This window comes from Rana temporaria, chromosome 3, assembly GCF_905171775.1.
Source record: "Rana temporaria chromosome 3, aRanTem1.1, whole genome shotgun sequence".
NCBI lineage: Eukaryota > Metazoa > Chordata > Amphibia > Anura > Ranidae > Rana > Rana temporaria.
Window position 1 is genome coordinate 453,735,177 of NC_053491.1, and position 23,955 is coordinate 453,759,131.

The window sequence follows — 23,955 nt, forward strand, 5'->3', positions numbered from 1 at the left end:
CATGCTGCACCAGGACTTCTACATTATACCCGTCACCGTAAATAGTAATTTGCATATTCCTCGCTTAAACAAACGGAAGCGCCACCTAGCGGCCAGCCTGAAAATGCAGCCTAAGATACGACGGTGTAAGACACTTACACCTGTCGGATCTTAGGGATATCTATGCGTAACTGATTCTCTGAATCAAGCGCATAGATACGATCGAGCGCACTCAGAGATACGACGGCGTATCAGGAGATACGCCGTCGTATCTCTTTCTGAATCTGGCCCATTAAGTCCATTTCAGTGGACACTCCTAAACCTCCATTATCATCAACTAAAAGTCCTCTAAGGACCCCTTTGGACTTCCGTGTTGCGGTAAAACATGTAACTGTTTATGGCTATTCGGCGCCTTTTTTTTTGCGAAAAGCAACCCAACACATTAAGACAACACATCCGCATAGTAATGCACCGCAATGTGCAGCATTAGTGCCTTGTGGTACGCCGTGTTGGGGGAGGGGAATCATGATGCTTCCTGGCTAAATTGCATAACAAGCCTGAAGGACCGAGTGAGATTTCCCCCCTGGTCACCTGTCATGGCCACTATGGGGATTTTGTGCTCATCGATGTATTCTCTGTTTATTCTATATTATGGAGAATGCAGCAAGAGGAGGGAGACTGCTTTTTCCGTGATTGAATCCATAATAAAGGCTTTCAGTGGGCAAAGCTTGGAAAGGTGGATGGAACATCTCATCATTGGAATCCCTGAGTCATAAAATAAAATAAATCTCTTGGTGCTTTGATTGACCATCATCCACCCAATTATTTAACCACTTATAGCGGAGTTCCACCCAAAAATGGAATTTCCGCTTATCCCACTCCTCACCCCCTTACATGCCACATTTGGCATGTAATTTTTTTTGGGGGGGGGGGGAGTGGGGGCTTCAGGAGAAGGGGACTTCCTGTCCCACTTCCTCCTTCCGCCGAGGGGCTGCAAAGGCGATTAAGCTTAATCGCCTTTTGGCAGCCCCTCCCTGTAGGCGATCGCCTAGGACACGTAACAGGTCCTAGGCGATCGCCTGTCCAATCAAACAGCGCAGCGCGCATGCGCAGTGCCGCTCGTGCATGCGCAGTGGGTGCCCGGCCGTGAAGCCGAAAGCTGTCACGGCCGGGTGCCCACAGTGACAATGAAGACGCCGGCCGGGGAGGGGGGGAGAGGAGCGGAGCCCCGGCCGGCGCGTCGCTGGAACGCTGGAGCAGGTAAGTGTCTGTTTATTAAAAGCCAACAGCTACACTTTTTGTAGCTGCTGACTTTTAATAAACATAAATATTGTCTGGAACTCCCCTTTAAGACCCGGACCTTTAGGCACCTAAAGGACCTGGCCAGTTTTTGCGATTCGGCACTGCGTCGATTTAACTGACAATTGCGCGGTCGTGCGAAGTGGCTCACAAACAAAATTGGCGTCCTTTTATCCCCACAAATAGAGCTTTCTTTTGGTGGTGTCAGTTGGAGTGGGCACTATTCCTCCCATTGACACCAATGATGGTGGGCACTATTCCTCCCACTGACACCAATTATGGTGGGCACTATTCCTCCAACTGACACTAATGATGGTGGGCACTATTCCTCCCACTGACACCAATTATGGTGGGCATTATTCCTCCAACTGACACTAATGATGGTGGGCACTATTCCTCCAACTGACACCAATGATGGTGGGCACTATTCCTCCCACTGACACCAATGATTGTGGGCACTATTCCTCCAACTGACACTAATGATGGTGGGCACTATTCCTCCCATTAACACCAATGATTGTGGGCACTATTCCTCCAACTGACACTAATGATGGTGGGCACTATTCCTCCCATTGACACCAATGATGGTGGGCACTATTCCTCCAACTGACACCAATGATGGTGGGCACTATTCCTCCTACTGACACCAATGATGGTGGGCACTATTCCTCCTACTGACACCAATGATGGTGGGCACTATTCCTCCAACTGACACCAATGATGGTGGGCACTATTCCTCCAACTGACACCAATGATGGTGGGCACTATTCCTCCAACTGACACTAATGATGGTGGGCACTATTCCTCCTACTGACACCAATGATGGTGGGCACTATTCCTCCAACTGACACTAATGATGGTGGGCACTATTCTTCCCACTGACACTAATGATGGTGGGCACTATTCCTCACACTGATACCAATGATGGTGGGCACTATTCCTCCAACTGACACCAATGATGGTGGGCACTATTCCTCCAACTGACACTAATGATGGTGGGCACTATTCCTCCAACTGACACTATTGATGGTGGGCAATATTCCTCCATTCCTCCCACTGACACCAATTATGGTGGGCACTATTCCTCCAACTGACACTAATGATGGTGGGCACTATTCCTCCCACTGACACCAATTATGGTGGGCATTATTCCTCCAACTGACACTAATGATGGTGGGCACTATTCCTCCAACTGACACCAATGATGGTGGGCACTATTCCTCCCACTGACACCAATTATGGTGGGCACTATTCCTCCAACTGACACTAATGATGGTGGGCACTATTCCTCCAACTGACACCAATGATGGTGGGCACTATTCCTCCAACTGACACCAATGATTGTGGGCACTATTCCTCCAACTGACACTAATGATGGTGGGCACTATTCCTCCAACTGACACCAATGATGGTGGGCACTATTCCTCCCACTGACACCAATGATTGTGGGCACTATTCCTCCAACTGACACTAATGATGGTGGGCACTATTCCTCCCATTGACACCGATGATGGTGGGCACTATTCCTCCAACTGACACCAATGATGGTGGGCACTATTTCTCCAACTGACACCAATGATGGTGGGCACTATTCCTCCAACTGACACTAATGATGGTGGGCACTATTCTTCCCACTGACACTAATGATGGTGGGCACTATTCCTCCCACTGACACCAATGATGGTGGGCACTATTCCTCCCACTGACACCAATGATGGTGGGCACTATTCCTCCTACTGACACCAATGATGGTGGGCACTATTCCTCCTACTGACACCAATGATGGTGGGCACTATTCCTCCAACTGACACCAATGATGGTGGGCACTATTCCTCCAACTGACACTAATGATGGTGGGCACAATTCCTCCAACTGACACTAATGATGGTGGGCACTATTCCTCCCACTGACACCAATGCTGGTGGGCACTATTCCTCCAACTGACACTAATGATGGTGGGCACTATTCCTCCCACTGACACCAATGCTGGTGGGCACTATTCCTCCAACTGACACTAATGATGGTGGGCACTATTCCTCCAACTGACACTAATGATGGTGGGCACTATTCCTCCAACTGACACCAATGATGGTGGGCACTATTCCTCCAACTGACACCAATGATTGTGGGCACTATTCCTCCAACTGACACTAATGATGGTGGGCACTATTCCTCCAACTGACACCAATGATGGTGGGCACTATTCCTCCCACTGACACCAATGATTGTGGGCACTATTCCTCCAACTGACACTAATGATGGTGGGCACTATTCCTCCCATTGACACCGATGATGGTGGGCACTATTCCTCCAACTGACACCAATGATGGTGGGCACTATTTCTCCAACTGACACCAATGATGGTGGGCACTATTTCTCCAACTGACACTAATGATGGTGGGCACTATTCTTCCCACTGACACTAATGATGGTGGGCACTATTCCTCCCACTGACACCAATGATGGTGGGCACTATTCCTCCCACTGACACCAATGATGGTGGGCACTATTCCTCCAACTGACACTAATGATGGTGGGCACTATTCCTCCAACTGACACCAATGATGGTGGGCACTATTTCTCCAACTGACACCAATGATAGTGGGCACTATTCCTTCCCCTAATACCAAAGAGGGGATGCTGTTTACTCCCTTTGACACCAGGAAATGTTTTCTTCTCTCGCTGGCCACAATCCTAAAGTTAGGAGGACAGTAAACTTGCCCTTTGTTTAGAAAGTTTGGAGACCCTTGTTCTATACCATCACATTTTATCAATGGCCCACTAACTTAAACTTTGTAGCGCGCTCGCGACCTGGTCCGAAGCTCCGTGACCCGCGCCCGCGGGACCCGATCACCACGGGTGTCCCACGATCGGGTCACAGGAGCTGAAGAACGGGGAGAGGTGTGTGTAAACAAACCTTCCCCGTTATTCTCTGTCAGTGATCGTCTGTTCCCTGTTATAGGGAACGATGATCACTGACGTCACACGTCCTGCCCCGCCTCCCTACAGTTAGAAACACACATGAGGTCACACTTAACCCCTACAGCGCCCCCTAGTGGTTAACCCCTTCACTGCCATTGTCATTTTTACAGTAATCAGTGCATTTTTATAGCACTTTTCGCTGTGAAAATGACAATGGTCCCAAAAATGTGTCAAAAGTGTCCGATGTGTCCGCCATAATGTCGCAGTCACGAAAAAAAACCGATGATCGCCGCCATTAGTAGTAAAAAATTTTTTTTATAAAAATACAATAAAACTATCTCCTATTTTGTAAACGCTATAAATTTTGCGCAAACCAATCGATAAATGCTTATTGCGATTTTTTTTACCAAAAATAGGTTGAAGAATACATCGGCCTAAACTGAGAAAAAAAAATGTATATCTTTTTTGGGGATATTTATTATAGCAAAAAGGGTGATCAAATACCACCAAAAGAAAGCTCTATTTGTGGGAAAAAAAGGACGCCAATTTTGTTTGGGAGCCACGTCGCACGACCGCGCAATTGTCAGTTAAAGCGACGCAGTGCCAAATCGCAAAAAGGGGCAAGGTCCTTAACCTGCATATTGGTCCGGGTCTTAAACGGTTAAGAAACCAGTGGTGAGATGATTGGAGCTTTGTGACATGGTGGATTATCCTACTGGAAGGAGCCATCAGAAGATGGGGACACTGTAGTCATAAAGGTATGGACATGGTCACCAACAATACTCTGGTAGGCCGTAGCCTGCAGCTCACATACAGACCTCATATTGATTGCATGTCTAGGATCAAGCGCCAAGGGAAGCTCTACTAGACTCGAATGTGTCATATAGGAGAAGCCTCGGAGGAAAGACCTTCCCCATTTTTCTGCTACGCTGTAGCTGGAGGTGCCCACGGTCAGAGGCGGCTCTACGCTTTGTGAGGCCTTAGGCAAAACTTGACATGGGGCCCCACTCACCCCCATTATGGGAAAAATAATTCAAGGACGAGAGCCTCTTCCCCACAACCCTGGCCAGTGATTGTGGGGGTCTGCAGGCAGGGGGCTTATAGGAATCTGGAAACGCCCCCTTTAACAAGGTGGCCCCCAGATCCTGCTCTTTAATACCGAAGGGGCAGGGGCCATCCGGAGATGTCACCTGCTGAATCCGCCCCCTTGTGATGTCATTGACTGAGGGCATGCTGGGTCATTGACGTCACAAGGGGTGGTGTCACCGATATTCACTGGTTGTTAGGGACGCTGGTGGCCCCGCTCTTAAATCAGGGCTCTTAACGCTGCCTGAGCACAGCAACGTTAAGGTCCCCTGTCCCTCAAAACTGGGGTAATGCATTGGGTAAGTTAGGCAGCCGTGAGGCCTTAGGCGTCGCCTAATTAAAAAAACGCCTCTGCCCATGGTGCCCCAAGTCTCACAATCCTAGCAATGCCCCCTGGTAGATCTATGCCGCATGCTGGAAGCTGAAATACATTTACAGTTAGGGACTTGTGCAAATACAAGTGAGGCCACATTGTTGTACCAAGTATGTAACCAAAACCTATTTTTAACCGAAACCTCAAAAACTGTTTAGATCGCCCTTTTTGTGCTCACTACCTGGAGGGTGCACCAGGAAATCTTTGTATTATATACTTCATAGAAATACAACCTATTATTAATGCCATATCAAGACACATATTGAGGCTGGAGGAGCCGGAAGAGAAAACAGATCCTCGCTCAAATGGAATTCTGCTATCATGAAAAGCAAAATTGAAGTAGATTTCATCTACACACGCAATTGGGTGACCATGGCCCGGATTCACAAAAGACTTACTCCGACGTATCTCGAGATACGCCGCGTAAGTGTAAATATGCGCCGTTGTATCTGTGCGCCGTGCCCACAAAACTAAGATACGCCTGAAAATAGGCTTCATCCGACCAACGTAACTTTCCTACGCCGGCGTATCGTGGGCGCATATTTAGTGGTGCTCCCATTGATTTCCTATTCACATATGCAAATGAGGGAGATACGCCGATTCACAAACATACTTGCGCCCCTAGGCGCATAATATACGCGGTTTGCGTAAGTCGTACGTCCGGCGTAGAGTTATGCCCCATAAAGCAGGTGTAAATCAGCAGCATCCATGCAAATGGCTACACCAGGGAACACAGCCATCGTATTTTACGTCGTTTACATAGTACGTGAATATGGCTAGGCGTAGGTTACGTTCACGTCATAGGCAGTGATTCGACGTATCTTAGGGAGTAGTTCCGACGTGATTCTGAGCATGCACACTGGGATGCGTCCATGGGACGGCGCTTGCCCCGTTCGTTTTAAGTACTTGTATGGCGCTCGGCCCATCATTTGCATGGGGGCACGCCTCATTAGCATGGCTCACGCCCACTTCCACCTACGCCGGTTTACGCCGAGGAAACCCAGCGCAGTTTGGGCAGCGGAGGCTTTGTGAATTCGGTGCGTGCCTCTCTGCGCTGCGTCGGCGTAGAGTATATTAGATACGCTACGTCGGCATAAATATGCGCCGATGTATGTGAATCCGGGCCATGTCTACAAATTTGGAATAAAAATCTTCAGCTCCTTAACCACTTCCCGACCGCCGCATGTAGATATACGTCGGCAGAATGGCACGTACAGGCACATGGGCGTACCTGTACGTCCCTGCCTAGACGTGAGTCGGGGGTCCGATCGGGACCCCCCCCCTTACTGGTGGCGGTCGGATTCCCGCGGGGAGCGATCCGGGACGACGGCGCAGCTATTTGTTTATAGCCGCCCCCTCGCGATCGCTCCCTGGAGCTGAAGAACGGGGAGAGCCGTATGCAAACACGGCTTCCCTGTGCTTCACTGTGGCGGTGCATCGATCGAGTCATCCCTTTTATAGGGAGACTCGATCGATGACGTCAGTCCTACAGCCACACCCCCCTACAGTTGTAAACACACACTAGGTGAACCCTAACTCCTACAGCGCCCCCTGTGGTTAACTCCCAAACTGCAACTGTCATTTTCACAATAAAGAATACAATTTAAATGCATTTTTTGCTGTGAAAATGACAATGGTCCCAAAAATGTGTCAAAATTGTCCGAAGTGTCCGCCATAATGTCGCAGTCACGAAAAAAATCGCTGATCGCCGCCATTAGTAGTAAAAAAAAAAAAATTATAAAACTATCCCCTATTTTGTAAATGCTATACATTTTGCGCAAACCAATCGATAAACGCTCATTGCGATTTTTTTTACCAAAAATAGGTAGAAGAATACGTATCGGCCTAAACTGAGGAAAAAAACAAATTTTATATATGTTTTTGGGGGATATTTATTATAGCAAAAAGTAAAAAATATTGAATTTTTTTCAAAATTGTCGCTCTATTTTTGTTTATAGCGCAAAAAATAAAAACCGCAGAGGTGATCAAATACCACCAAAAGAAAGCTCTATTTGTGGGGAAAAAAGGACGCCAATTTTGTTTGGGAGCCACATCGCACGACCGCGCAATTGTCTGTTAAAGCGACGCAGTGCCGAATTGTAAAAACCCCTTGAGTCATTTAGCAGCATATTGGTCCGGTCCTTAAGTGGTTAAGCAATGCCCTCAAGTTTTATGTACCCAGCACTGTATCAATGTCTCAAGTCAAACATTGCATATCAACCTACTCCAGCAGACTGTAGATCAATGTCACATCCACCCAACCATTGCTACTCAGCTTACGACTCGGCAACAAAATTGTATTCTAGTGCCACATCAATCTAAAAACACTGCGCTCTGCTAACACACTGTATCAATGCCAAGTCAAACATTGCGCATCAACATACGCTATGCCGACACACGGCATATCAATGTTGTATCCAACCAACTATTGCTCCTCAACTTACGTCTCAGCAACAAATTGTATTTTAGTGCCACATCAATCAAAAAAAAAAAGCACCCCACACACCATATCAGTGCTTCAAATCAAACATTGCATATCACCAGTACACCGCACATCAACGTCGTGTCCACCCAACCATTGCTACTCAAAATTGATGTCGCAACAAATTAGATATCCTATATTTTGCACCGACGCATTGGGGTTGATTTAATAAAACTGGAGAGTGCAAAATCTGGTGCAGCTGTGCATAGAAACCAATCAGCTTCCAGGTTTTCTCGTCAAAGCTTAAAGGGGTTGTAAAGCTTTGCATTTTTTCACCTTAACCACTTAAGACTTAAGAATGCAGGTAAAGGACCTGGCCAGTTTATGCGATTCGGCACTGCGTCGCTTTAACTGACAATTGCGCGGTCGTGCGACGTGGCTCCCAAACAAAATTGGCGTCCTTTTTTCCCCACAAATAGAGCTTTCTTTTGGTGGTATTTGATCACCTCTGCGGTTTTTATTTTTTGCGCTATAAACAAAAATAGAGCGACAATTTTGAAAAAAATGCAATATTTTTTACTTTTTGCTATAATAAATATCCCCCAAAAATATATATATATATAAAAAAAATTTCATCAGTTTAGGCCGATACGTATTCTTCTACCTATTTTTCGTAAAAAAAAAAAAAAACGCAATAAGCGTTTATCGATTGGTTTGCGCAAAATTTATAGCGTTTACAAAATAGGGGATAGTTTTATTGCATTTTTATTAATTTTTTTTTACTAATGGCGGCGATCAGCGATTTTTTTAATGACCGCGACATTATGGTGGACACATCGGACAATTTTGACACATTTTTGGGACAATTGTCATTTTCACAGCAAAAAATGCTATATGAATGCATTGTTTACTGCGAAAATGACAATTGCAGTTTGGGAGTTAACCATTAGGGGGCGCTGAAGGGGTTAAGTGTGACCTCATTTGTGTTTCTAACTGTAGGGGGGTGATGCTGTAGCTGTTACGTCATTGATTGTGTTTCCCTATAAAAGGGAACACACGATCGATGACGGCGCCACAGTGAAGAACGGGGAAGCTGTGTTTACACACGGCTCTCCTCGTTCTTCGGCTCCGGGGACCGATCGCGGGACTCCAGCGGCGATCAGGTACGCGGGTCCCGCGGTCACGGTCACGGAGCTTCGGACCAGGTCGCGGGGCACTTAAAGAGGACGTACAGGTACGCGATTGTGCCCAGCCGTGCCATTCTGCAGACTTATATGTGCAGGAGGCGGTCCTTAAGTGGTTAATGCACCCTATGCATTAAGGTGAAAAACATCCGATGCTTACAGGCCCCCCAGCCCCCGTTTACTTACCTGAGCCCTCAAAAGTCGCGTGTCGTAAACGCGCTGGCTTCTCGGCCTGGGCTTCTTCGCTCTTCATTGGATGATTGATAGCAGTGCAGGCATTGGCTCCCGCTGCTGTCAATCAAATCAATGACGCGGTGCGCCAAGCTATGGCCGTCGACTGCATCACGTGAGCGCACCCGCAAGCTAACCCCCTTGGAGAGCACTTCTCAGAGGGGGGTTAGCTCTTGCGGGGAGGAGCCAAGATAGCCGTGGAGGTAGACCAGAAGATGAGGATCGGGGCCACTCTGTGCAAAACAAGCTGCACAGTGGAGGTATGTATGACATGTTTGTTATTTAAAAAAAAAAACTTTACAACCCCTTTAAAATGAACAAGCTGAAGTTAGAAGCTGATTGGCTGCCATGCAAAGCTGCACCAGATTTTGCACTCTCCAGTTTTAGTAAATCAAATCCATTGCATAGCAATTCTACATCCATTCAAAGACAGCAATGCACCCTGCAGAGTGCTACAACTATATATAAAGGTCATGCTATTCCAAGCATTGCAACGCCGTGTACTCTACACAAACACATTTGCCACAAACCAAAACACTGGGGCAGATTCATCAAGGGGATACGACGGCGGATCTCTGAGATCCCACGGTCGGATCTATGCGACTGATTCATAAGAATCAGTTAAGCATAGATCTCCCTTAGATCCGACTGGTGTAAGTGACTTACACCAGTCGGATCTTAGGCTGCAATCTACCGCCGGCCGCTAGGTGTCGTCGCAGTTTTTTACGCGTCGGATATGCGTAAAAAAGGAGAATATGAGGAGAACCGCCGATTCAAGACCGAACGCCCGCCCGTCGCTTTTTTTTTACGTCGTTTGCGTTCGGCTTTTTCCGGCGGATAGTTACCCCTGCTATATGAGGGGTAGCTAATGTTAAGTATGGCCGTCGTTCCCACGCCGAGATTCAAATTTTTACGTCGTTTGCGTAAGTCGATCGGGAATACGGATGGCCGCAATTGACGTAGCCGCCGAAAACATTGACGTCCTAGCGACGTCATTTGGAGCATGCGCACTGGCAAATTTCGCCGGCGACGCATGCGCAGTTAAATCGGCGCGGGAACGCGCCTGATTTAAATTGTACACTCCCCCTAGCCGCGGAATTTGAATTCCGCCGGGGGGAGTTACGATCCGACGGTGCAATTTTCGAGGTAAGTGCTTGGTGAATCATGCACTAGCCTCGCAAAATTGGACCGGCGGATCGAAAAACAGATAAATTACGCGGATCTAAAGATCCGCTAATCTATCTGAATCTGGCCCACTGTAACTAAACATATTTGCGCCCAACCCATGCAGATCATTGCCATTAGATGCAGGTCATTGGAGGTTATTTAGGCCCCTTTCACACTGGGGCGGGAGGTTCGCTGACGGCCGAAAAAGCATCACATGAAATTTTGCAAGTCACTGACTTCTACCCAAAACACACAAGCATGTACTATACATGGACACAAAAAAATAGCATTCTACAAAAAAAATAAAAAAATTCAGAGCAGAATCAGATGGAAATCCAATTCCATACCGATTTTGTATAAAATGTAAAAAGATTCACCAAGTTTGGTTCAATACAACGTTAGCAGCTGGGTGAAGCTGCGTTGATACGAGATTCGGTGTCAAGTCCCTTAAGATGTAAGGTTTTGGTTGATATGGCACAATACAATACCACATTAACTCAATTCAGCAGATGATTTGTATTTTAAAACTAAAACCATCTGAATGATCACAACAAATCAAAAATTGCAACTTTGTTTTTTACTAAAGCACGGCTCATGAATGCCACCTCAACTAAAAAATATTAGATCTTCTAAATCAAGACACTGTATACCTAACAAAACACTGTATACCTACCAAGACACTGTATACCTACCAAGACACTGCATACCTACCAAGACACTGTATACCTACCAAGACACTGTATACCTACCAAGGCACTGTATACCTACCAAGACACTGTATATCTACCAAGACACTGTATACCTACCAATACACTGTATACCTACCAATACACTGTATACATATCAAGACACTGTATACCTATCAAAACACTGTCTACCTACCAAGACACTGTATACATATCAAGACACTGTATAACTACCAAGACACTGCATACCTACCAAGACACTGCATACCTACCAAGACACTGCATACCTACCAAGACACTGCATACCTACCAAGACACTGTATACCTACCAAGACACTGTGTACCTACCAAGACACTGCATACCTACCAAGACACGATATACCTACCAAGACACTGTATATCTACCAAGACGCTGTATACCTACCAAGACACTGTATACATATCAAGACACTGTATACATATCAAGACACTGTATACCTACCAATACACTGTATACCTACCAATACACTGTATACATATCAAGACACTGTATACCTACCAAGACACTGTATACCTACCAAGACACTGTATACATATCAAGACACTGTATACGTACCAAGACACTGTATACATATCAAGACACTGTATAACTACCAAGACACTGTATACCTACCAAGGCACTGTATACCTATCAAGACACTGTCTACCCACCAAGACACTGTATACCTATCAAGACACTGTAAACCTACCAAGACACTGTATACCTACCAAGACACTGTATACCTACCAAGACACTGCATACCTACCAAGACACTGCATACCTACCAAGACACTGTATACCTACCAAGACACTGTGTACCTACCAAGACACTGCATACCTACCAAGACACGGTATACCTACCAAGACACTGTATATCTACCAAGACGCCTTTATACCTACCAAGACACTGTATACATATCAAGACACTGTATACATATCAAGACACTGTATACCTACCAAGACACTGTATACATATCAAGACACTGTATACCTATCAAGACACTGTATACCTATCAAAACACTGTCTACCTACCAAGACACTGTATACCTACCAAGACACTGCATACCTACCAAGACACGGTATACCTACCAAGACACTGTATACATATCAAGACACTGTATACCTACCAAGACACTGTATACATATCAAGACACTGTATACCTATCAAAACACTGTCTACCTACCAAGACACTGTATACATATCAAGACACTGTATAACTACCAAGACACTGCATACCTACCAAGACACTGCATACCTACCAAGACACTGCATACCTACCAAGACACTGTATACCTACCAAGACACTGTGTACCTACCAAGACACTGCATACCTACCAAGACACGGTATACCTACCAAGACACTGTATACATATCAAGACACTGTATACCTACCAAGACACTGTATACATATCAAGACACTGTATACCTATCAAAACACTGTCTACCTACCAAGACACTGTATACATATCAAGACACTGTATAACTACCAAGACACTGCATACCTACCAAGACACTGCATACCTACCAAGACACTGCATACCTACCAAGACACTGTATACCTACCAAGACACTGTGTACCTACCAAGACACTGCATACCTACCAAGACACGATATACCTACCAAGACACTGTATATCTACCAAGACGCTGTATACCTACCAAGACACTGTATACATATCAAGACACTGTATACATATCAAGACACTGTATACCTACCAAGACACTGTATACATATCAAGACACTGTATACCTATCAAGACACTGTATACCTATCAAAACACTGTCTACCTACCAAGCCACTGTATACCTACCAAAACACTGTCTACCTACCAAGACACTGTATACCTACCAAAACACTGTATACCTATCAAGACACTGTATACCTACCAAAACACTGTATACCTACCAAAACACTAAATACCTACCAAGACACTGTAAACCTACCAAGAGACTGTATACCTACCAAGACACTGTATACCTATCAAGACACTGTATACCTACCAAAACACTGTATACCTATCAAGACACTGTATACCCATCAAGACACTGTATACCTACCAAGACACTGTATACATATCAAGACACTGTCTACCTACCAAGACATTGTATACCTATCAAGACACTGTATACCGACCAAGACACTGTATACCCATCAAGACACTGTATACCCATCAAGACACTGTATACCCATCAAGACACTGTATACCCATCAAGACACTGTATACATATCAAGACACTGTATACATATCAAGACACTGTATACATATCAAGACACTGTATACGTACCAAGACACTGTATACATATCAACACACTGTATACCTAACAAGGCACTGTATACCTTAAACAGCAAAAGTAGATTATGCCAAGACACGGTTTACACACATCAATTAAAATATTGTAGATCAACCAAAGTATTCCGGAAATAATGTCATCCCTCAAGGGCCTTTAGCAATACCAACAAAATTCAGCCTCATTCCTCATGGTTGCACTGCATATTACGGCCACATCAATCCTAGAACTGTGTTCTAAAAAAAACGCTGCGTATCAAAGCTACAGAAAAACTGAAATTCTCTTAATTCCTTGACCATCCACGGGGACCTTTTACCCCCACTAGAGATAACCTTTATGTTGCTATTTTACGGTTTATAAAAGTTCCCAATAATTACAGTTATTGGGAATCATTGAAAAATACCTCTAATAGGGTAGAAAAAAAAATCTTGTGGATGATCAATTTGTGAGAGTCTTGTCCTGTTGATGGTCATACAGTGTGAAGTTGACACATTGATGGAAACCCTAACCCCAGTTTAAAGGGATTGAGGGATCACCTCCTAATTCCATACTGAAAAATTGCAAGTGGGTTAAACGTGGCAAGCCTAAAAATTGCAACCTAAAAATTGCAGCCTAAAAATTGCAGCCTAAAAATTGCAGCCTAAAAATTGCAGCCTGAAAATTGCAACCTAAAAATTGCAACCTAAAAATTGCAACCTAAAAATTGCAGCCTAAAAATTGCAGCCTAAAAATTACAACCCAGAGTAGTCATTAAGTTTTTCATATCAGAGCAGTGACAACCCAGAGTAGTCATTAAGTATTGCATATCAGAGCAGTGACAACCCAGAGTAGTCATTGCATATCAGAGCAGTGACAACCCAGAGTAGTCATTAAGTATTGCATATCAGAGCAGTGACAACCCAGAGTAGTCATTAAGTATTGCATATCAGAGCAGTGACAACCCAGAGTAGTCATTGCATATCAGAGCAGTGACAACCCAGAGTAGTCATTAAGTATTGCATATCAGAGCAGTGACAACCCAGAATTGCACTTTTTTCTCATTAGCATTCAACAATCTAACCTTTAAACATACGGCTACAATTTTCCACCTAAGCAATCTCTTGTCATCTCAATTATCTAATGACGGTTACTTTCTTCAGCACTGTCAGCTCCTATCCAACTCATAGCTCTGTGTTTGTCTCCGGATTTTCCTTGGCTATGCATACAGCTTCTATCCTCTTATGTTTCCAGCAACTGCCACCCCCCACCCCATGCCCAGCTGTGCACACACCTACACATACCCACACAAACACAAGGCACCCCGGTGCAATCTGGGCTTGCGCACAGACAGATGGCAACCCAATCTGCGATGCCAATAGATGCAAACATTTTTGTTGTGTATACAGAAAGAGGAAAATCATGACAGAGGGAGCTGTCAATCACCCAGAAGGCTTGCAATTCAGAGAATGCATGCAGCACTCAGACACTTACACACCATACTACACCCTGCACATAGACATGCAATGCCCTGGAAGGGTCACAGCAGCCCTTACCTGAGACAATCTGAACAGATCTTGCCTGTGTGAGATCCTCTACCTCTGCATTCACTCTCTCTCTCTGTCTGCCTGTCCCTCCCTCTGCTTATCTCAATGTCTCTCACTCTCTCCAGCCAGTGGCCACTCCTTCTCCTCCTCTCCCAGCCACAGGATCTCCCTCCCAGCTGCAGAGACAGGACCAGAGACAGCTCCTTTAATGACAGCATGAGATGGATAGGGGGAAACCAGAGACAGGTCCTAGATAGACGCGATGAGATGGGTATAGGGCAAGAGGGAACACCCCCTTTAAGAAAGCTAGAGATGGGTAGGGGGATCAGAGACAAGTCCTGGACAGCCAAGATGAGATGAGTATAGAGCAAAAGAGACCGCTCCCTCGAAGACAGTATGAGACCGCTATGGACTTGCATGAAATGGACACAGGGAACCAGAGACAGGACACAATGAGATGGACACAGAGAACTAGAGACAGGTCCTGGATAGGAAAGAATGAGATGGGTTTAGGGCAAGAGGGAACACTCCCTTGAAGAAAGCTAGAGATGGGTAGGGGGATCAGAGACAAGTCCTGGACAGCCAAGATGAGTATAGAGCAAGAGAGACTGCTCCCTCGAAGACTGTATGAGACCGCTATGGGGAACCAGAGACAAGTCCTAGACAGACAGGATGAAATGGGTATAGACGAGATGGACACAGAGAACCAGAGACAGGTCCTAGATAGGTATAGGGCAAGAGGGAACACTCCCTTGAAGAAAGCTAGAGATGGGTAGGGGGATCAGAGACAAGTCCTGGACAGCCAAGATGAGATGAGTATAGAGCAAAAGAGAACGCTCCCTCGAAGACAGTATGAGACCGCTATGGGGAACCAGAGACAAGTCCTAGACAGACAGGATGAAATGGGTATAGAAAGCAACAATCTTAAAGACAGCATGAAATGGACACAGGGAACCAGAGACAGGACACAATGAGATGGGTATAGTGAAAAAGAGACCACTTCCTTGAAGATACCATAAGACAGATATGGGGAACCAGAGACAAGTTCTAGACAGAAAAGATGTGATGGGTATAAAGCAAGGGTGACCGCTCCCTTGAGAACAGTATAAAACAGATTTGGGAGAACATAGAGGTGTCCTAGACAGACCATACAAAATTGGTAAAGAGAAAAAAGACAGCATGAGACAAATAAGGGGAAGCAAAGATAAATCCTGGATAGACAAAATGATACAACATATACAGCAAGAGAGACCACTCCCTTCAAGACAATCTGAGACAGCATTTTGAGAACCAGAGACAAGTCCTAGACAGACAAGTTGAGATGGTTATAAAGGAAGAGAGACCGCTCCCTTGAGAACAGTACAAAACAGATATGGGGAACCAGGGACAAGTCCTAGACAGACAGGATAAAATGGGTATAGAAAACAACTCCCTTAAAGACAGCATGAGATGGACACAGAGAACCAGAGACAGGTCCTAGATAGGACAGAATGAGATGGGTATAGGGCAAAATAGACCACTCCCTTGAAGATACCATAAGACAGATATGGGGAACCAGAGACAAGTCCTAGACAGATGAGATGAGATGAGATGGGTATAGGGCAAAATAGTACCATCGGGTCCCATGGTAGGGCCGGCCCTGCCTACATGTGACCAATATGGAAAGCCATAGACAGGTTTTAGGTATAGGGCAAGGAGACTGATCCCTAACGACAGCTATAGACAAGTCCTAGATGGACCAGATAAGATGGATGTTGAAAAGAACAGACAGTAAGAGGTGGACACAGCAAACCAATAATAGGTTCAACAGGTTGCCTATGCAAGCTGTGTGCAGCGATTCCGCGTTTCTAGATGGATAGGATGAGACAACTATAGGTTCAGACAGCTCATTATGGTTGTGATGGTTGCCAGGATGAAGAGACAGATCCTAGACAGACCAGATGTGATAGATTTTGAAAAACACAGACAGTAAGAGATAGACACAGGGAACCAGAGACAGGTTCTAGGTTCTTGTGATGGTTATCAAGAGAGGTCCCAGACAGACAGGCCCAGATTCTCGTAGGGCGGCGTAAATGTAAGCGGGCGTAGCGTATCGTAGTTACGCTACGTCGCCGCAACTTAGAGAGGCAAGTACTGTATTTACAAAGCACTTGTATATGAATAGTTTTATGTAAACTATTCATGACCCCAAGTAAATGACGCTTTTTTCGAACGGCGCATGCATGCTCAGTATCACTGAATTTTCAAATTAAATTACGCCCGCTCAATGCCTAGTCGACGTGAACGTAACTTACGTCAAGCCCCATTCACGGACGACTTACGCAAACAACGTAAAATACAACGCTGTTCGTACGTTTCCGACGTCCATACCTAACATGACTTACCCCTGCTTTATGAGGGGTAACTTTACGCCGGCGTATGTCTTACGTAAATGACGTATCTTCATACCCAGGCGCACGTACGTTCGTGAACCGGCGTATCTAGCTTATTAGCATATTCGACGCGGAAATATACGGAAGCGCCACCTATCGGCCAGTGTAAATATGCACCCTGAGATACGACGGCGTATCTAGGCAACTGTGAGGCGCATCCGATTCTATGAATCAGGCGCCGGTGTAACTCCTTTTAGAATCCGGGCCACAGAAAAAATATTTATTGGGCAACAGACAGCTCTCTTATAAACTGTTATTAAAAACAGAAATGATGAACCAGAGACATGAGGCCTTGTACACACGAGGAGACATGTCTCCTGGGAGCTTTTGGTCTGATGTGTGTACACACCATCAGACCAAAATCCCCGTGGACAGAGAACGCGGTGACGTAGAAGACACCGACGTTCTCAAACACGGAAGTTCAATGCTTCCACACATGTGTCGAATCAATTCGACGCATGCGCGGGATTTCGGTCCGCTGGTTAGACATACTAACCAGCGGACATGTCCGACGGACAGGTTTCCAGCGGACAAGTTTCTAAGCACGCTAAGAAACTTTTGTCCGCTGGAAACCTATTCGCTAGGCCAGGAAACCGGTCTGATAGGCCGCACACACGACCGAACATGTCTGATGAAACTGGTCCGCGGACATGTTCGGTCGTGTGTACGGGGCCTGAGATGAGTATAGGACAAGAGATCGTTCCCTTAAAAGATAGCATGGCACAGATATAGGGAACCAAAGACCAGTCAGACAAGATGAGGTGGGTATAGAAAAACAGACCGCTCCCTCATAGATGGCAGGAGACAGACACAGCGAGCCAGATGTAGGTTCTATATAGACAGAATGGAACAACTAGTGGCCACCAAGACTGCTTACTAGGGTAGTGAAAGTTACAAAAATCAAGAGACAGGTCCTAGACAGGCAAGATGGGATGGATATTGAAAAACAAAGACAACTTCCTCAAAGACAGAAAAACATGATAATGGGGAACCAGAGAGACAGGTTCTAGACAAATGATAAACAGGATGAGACAGCAACAAAGACAGGTTCCTCAAAAACAGCACAAGAGTAACAGAGTAGCCACAGACAAGTTCTAGATCTGGGTAGGCAACCTCAGCGATAGACATGATGAGGAAAAAAAAAAAACACAGACACTTTCCTTTGAGAGATGGACACAGGCTACAATGAAAAGGTTCTCGATAGACAGGATGAGACAACTATAGGGCAATAGACGCAGCTCAGTAAGGTTGCAATGGATAAAACAAAAAAGAAGGGCGCACCGACCTTGTGCATTACCAATGGCAAGGTTTTATTCATAAAATGTACAGATAAAATGACTACTCACAAACAAGCTTAAAATCTGGCTTAGCAACCTTTCCGACAGTGGAAATTGATGTCTCAAAATGCGTGCGACCTGGACCAGATGACCGGGGGAACCAGACGGCATCAATCACGGCTTACGCATTTTATGAATAAAACCTTGCCATTGGTAATACACAAGGTCGGTGCTCACTTCTTTTTTTGTTTTTTTTTGTTTTAGCCTCAAGAATACTGTAACGGAACCCCAAATGGGACAGGGGTTAAAGCCATTTAAGATATTCCATTCCCGAACCCAAGACAGCTACCGACACTCCACAGTCAGGCAGACGAACCCCAATAACGAGACAGCTCTGTTTGAGGTTCCACACAAATAGACCCTTTATTGAGAAAATCAGGCTCTTATATACAGTTAGTAACCAAAATGAACAATGACCCAACTCCACCCACAACATTACACAAGGAGCCCCAATACACATCTTTTTGGTAGACATCATGACGCCAGCTCTGACATAATTGACATGAGCTAATTAACTACAGCTGATAATTCAGACACCTGACCTTGAGGCTGTCTGCTAACTCACAATACACATTTATCATCAATAGACCTTCACACAATACAGGGTCAATTAGCACAAGCCATCCTAGATTCATTTACATCACACCAGACAGACAGATGGCTCGAGTTGATGACATTAACACCGAACCGTATGTCCCCACATTATGAATGAGTCACTTTTTCAATCAACCTGTTGAGTTCAGAATCAACAACCAGTAATAGTTCAAGATATCCTGGAATATATTGTGAATTACAGACCCATGTTAAAGCAATCCAAAATATATTCTGAATGTCCATTATTTCCTGGCTCATACTTTGTAAGAGCTTCTGGATTCTACGGGCCCTCCCGTTACAAATACCCATTGTTCTGAGGAGGGCAGTAAGACTGTAGTCATCCCCTATTTCATTGGAAGGCTCTGGTTGTGCCACTTAGTGACTGGGCTCCCAAACGCAGGAAAACGTTTGTGTTTTAGGTCGCAATGGATACAGGGGTCATGAAACTGGTCATAGACAGACAAGATAAGATGGGTATTGAAAAACAAAAATGGATGATCCTCACATATTTATGCTTTGGTAGGACCTCACCAACCCCATAAAAGTGGGCATTATGGGCAGTCTCAACATATTTAGAGGCTGTGTCTGGACAGGACAAGCCCATAAAAGGGTGTGATTTAGCCACACCCACCCGAAAAGTGGACAAACGGCTGATTTTGGATTAACAGTGTCTCAGGATCTGGGACCACAATGTTGGCAAGCATGCATTTACTGCTTTTCAAAATCTTGAGGGTGTGTCTACATTAGAGATACAGTACTAGAGAGAAACAAGACAATTTTTCCAGTGGCAGACAGGCCAGAATGTTTTTCCCTCTAGGCAGTCTAAGTACTGGTACTAGAACTGCTCTTTTAGAATAAGAGACAGCTCAAGACCCGATCGCTGCAAAACACAGTATAAAGCCTCGTACACACGATCAGTCCATCCGATTAGAACGGTCTGATGGACCATTGTCGTCGGTTAACCGATGAAGCTGACTGATGGTCCGTCGCGCCCACACACCATAGGTTAACCACTTAATACCCGCACGCCGTCATATGACGTCCAAAACGGGGACCTGTTATCCCGGGTGGACGTCATATGACGTCCTGGGCTTTGCGGGGGGATATCTCAATGATGCCTGCACCCAGAGGCATCATTGAGATATAATTTTTTTAGCGGCGGTGATCCTGCGCACCGTAAGAACGATCATAGCGGCGGTTCCGCCTCTAGATCGTTCTTACAGGCGGCGGGAGGGGACATCCCCCCCTCCCGCCGCCATCCGGTGCTTCTCCGGGCTCTCCCGTGCCATCGGGGGCCCGGAGAGATGATCGCCGTCTGCCGGATGTTTGCCATAGAGATGACTGGTGACCAGAAGGTCACCAGTCATCTCTATGACTGTCGGAGGCCCGGGCGCGATGTGATGACGTCACGCCCGGGTCCCCGTAAGTAAACAAACCGCAATTGCGGCTAGTTTGAATGAGATCTGTGAATTTTTTTTCACAATCTCATTCTTTCCAGCCTGGAGGAGAGATGTGGGGTCTTATTGACCCCGCATCTCTCCTTAAAGAGGACCTGTCACACTGATTCCTATTACAAGGGATGTTTACATTCCTTGTAATAGGAATAAAAGCGATTGGAAAAAAAAAATGTAAAAAAAAAAGTGTAAAAAATAAATAAGTAAATAAGTAAAATAAAAAATAAATAATAATAATAAAAAAATTAAAATGCCCCTGTCCCCGGTAGCTCGCGCTCAGAAGCGTACGCACACGTAAGTCCCGCCCACGTATGTAAACGTCGTTCAAACCACACATGTAAGGTGTCGCCGCGTGCGTTAGAGCGTGGGCAACAATTCTAGCACTAGACCTCCTCTGTAACTCTAAACTGGTAACCTGTAAAAAATGTAAAGTGTCGCCTATGGAGATTTTTAAGTAACGAAGTTTGGCGCCATTCCATGAGTGTATGCAATTTTAAAGCATGACATGTTAGGTATCTATTTACTCGGCGTAACCTCATCTTTAATTTTCTACCAAAAAATTAGGCTAACGTTACTGTTTTGTTATTTTTTAATTTATGAAACCATTTTTTTACAAAATAAAGTCGTTTGAAAAATGATTGCGCAAATACGGTGCAAGATAAAAAGTTGCAATGACCGCCATTTTATTGCCTAGGGTGTCTGCTAAAAAAACATATATAATGTTTGGGGGTTTTGAGTAATTTTCTAGCAAAAGAATGATGATTTGTACATGTAGGAAAGAAGTGCCAGAATAGGCCCGGGAAGGAGGTGGGTTTTAAAGCCCGGTATTGAAGTGGTTAAATAACCGATCGTGTCAGAACGCGGTGACGTAAAACACAACGACGTGCTGAAAAAAACGAAGTTCAATGCTTCCAAGCATGCGTCGACTTGATTCTGAGCATACGTGGATTTTTAACCGATGGTTGTGCCTACTATCGATCGGTTTTGACCTATCGGTTAGGAATCCATCGGTTAAATTTAAAGCAAGTTGGCTTTTTTTTAACCAATGGTTAAATAACCTATGGGCCCACACACGATCGGTTTTGACCGATGAAAACGGTCAATTAGAGCGTTGTCCTCTGATTAACCTATTGTGTGTATGAGGCCTTAGAGAATTCATAAGGATAAACCAGTGACAGCCCCAAAGACATCTAATTGCTAGCCAGAGACAGGGACTCTAAAATTCACTGAGCAGTAGAGACAGCTGCTTGATTAATATCCAAGACAGACACAGCAGTGGAAGCTGACTCAATGACAGACAACTAGGGAGCCATAAAAAAGCAATTCTCCCCCCCCCCCCCCCAGACTGCAAGAAAATCCTCATAGAGACCCCCTACATAAACAAAGAGACAGAGAGAGCCTCCACTGAACCATCACATGGGGAGGACATCTTTAAAGAATGAATAAAGCCACACTGGTCATTGACTGTCCAATATCTAAAACACTTGATTACTCTGCAGAGCCATACGTTGAACGGAGGTCTGCATTAAAGAATGTCCAACAAATTAAATAATTCAGTGACCTGCCAATTATTCCTTAGTTTGGCCTTAATGTGATTATCGTATAATCCTCTGCAGCCTATTCATCAGGATATTTACTGCGCCATCTGGGTGAGGCTGCAGCCTCTAGCACATTGGTGGTCAACTTTATATGGAACTTCAAGTGCAGTCTTGGACAACACCAAGAGGCCCCACGTTGTATTCAGGAAATGCAATACTATAAAAAGCTCAGACGATCATCCAGATTCTCAATGCTTCCAAGCTCCAACCAAGTTTCTTCCACTGTAGGCACACCAAGTGCTGGTCCCTGGAGCTCGCTCCATCTTCAACTAAGTGCTGAAAATGAACACAAGAGGCACTCCGGTAGGTCACCTTCTTGAACAAGTTTTACTAATCCATGTAGTATATCCTGAGTGCTACCACCTTAAGGCCTCGTACACGCGACTAGTGTTGCTCACGAATATTCGTATTGCGAATATTCGGCTCGAATATGGCATATTCGAGTATTCGCGGATATTTCGAATTTCGCGGTCAATATTCGCTATTCCGAATATTCGGATTTTTTCAATTTAATTTTTAGAACAGATCACATCCTAGTGATCTCCATCGACGTCTAAAAGCATTGCTGGTATGATTAGAGACCTTGGGCCGAGTAGCTGAAGCGATCATTTTATATTGCCGAATATTCGCAATGCGAATATTCGGCAATAGGAATATTGCGCGATTATTTTCTCCGCCCTTCTTTTGCATCAGAGCCAATCAGAGTTCTCCTACAGCAGTTGTCGAAATTCCGCAATAAATATCGCATTCGCATTTTGCGAAATTTCGATAAAATATCACGAATATTCTGAGCCAATCAGAGTGCTCCTACCGCAGTTGTCGAAATTTCGCAATTATTTTCGCATTCGCAATAGCGAAATTTCGCAAACATTTCATTTCGATAAAATATCACGAATATTCGAATTTAGCGAATATTTCTCGAATATTCGGCTATATATTCGTGATATATCGCGAAATCGAATATGGCGTATTCTGCTCAACACTACACACGACCAGACATGTCCGATGAAAACGGTCCGCGGTCTTCTACATATTTTTCGTAAAAAAAATCGCAATAAGCGTTTATTGATTGGTTTGCGCAAAAGTTATAGCGTTTATAAAATAGGGGGTAGTTTTATGGCATTTTTATTAATATTTTTTTTTTACTAACAATGGCGGCGATCAGCGTTTTTTTTCGGTACTGCGACAATATGGCGGACACTTCGGACACTTTTGACACATTTTTGGGACCATTGGCATTTTTATAGCGATCATTCATTGTATGAACAGACGGTCAGTCATTTCTCCCCCTGACAGGACCGGGAGCTGTGTGTTTACACACACAGCTCCCGGTCCCCGCTCTGTAACGAGCAGTCGCG

General features: G+C 45.0%; 1 protein-coding gene across 4 annotated transcripts in view; it reads right to left on the reverse strand.

The window, feature by feature from the left end:
- The window catches only part of ACHE (acetylcholinesterase (Cartwright blood group)), a 194,260-nt gene that overhangs the window by 86,928 nt on the left and 83,377 nt on the right, over positions 1-23,955 (reverse strand). For 3 of the 4 annotated variants that reach the window (XM_040346674.1, XM_040346678.1, XM_040346679.1), the window contains exon 1: positions 15,192-15,293. The exons of the other annotated variant lie outside the window; for it this stretch is intronic. The gene's annotated coding sequence lies outside the window, so the exon portion shown is untranslated. Of the gene's footprint in view, positions 1-15,191; positions 15,294-23,955 lie in introns of those variants that run through there. 4 annotated transcript variants of the gene reach the window in all.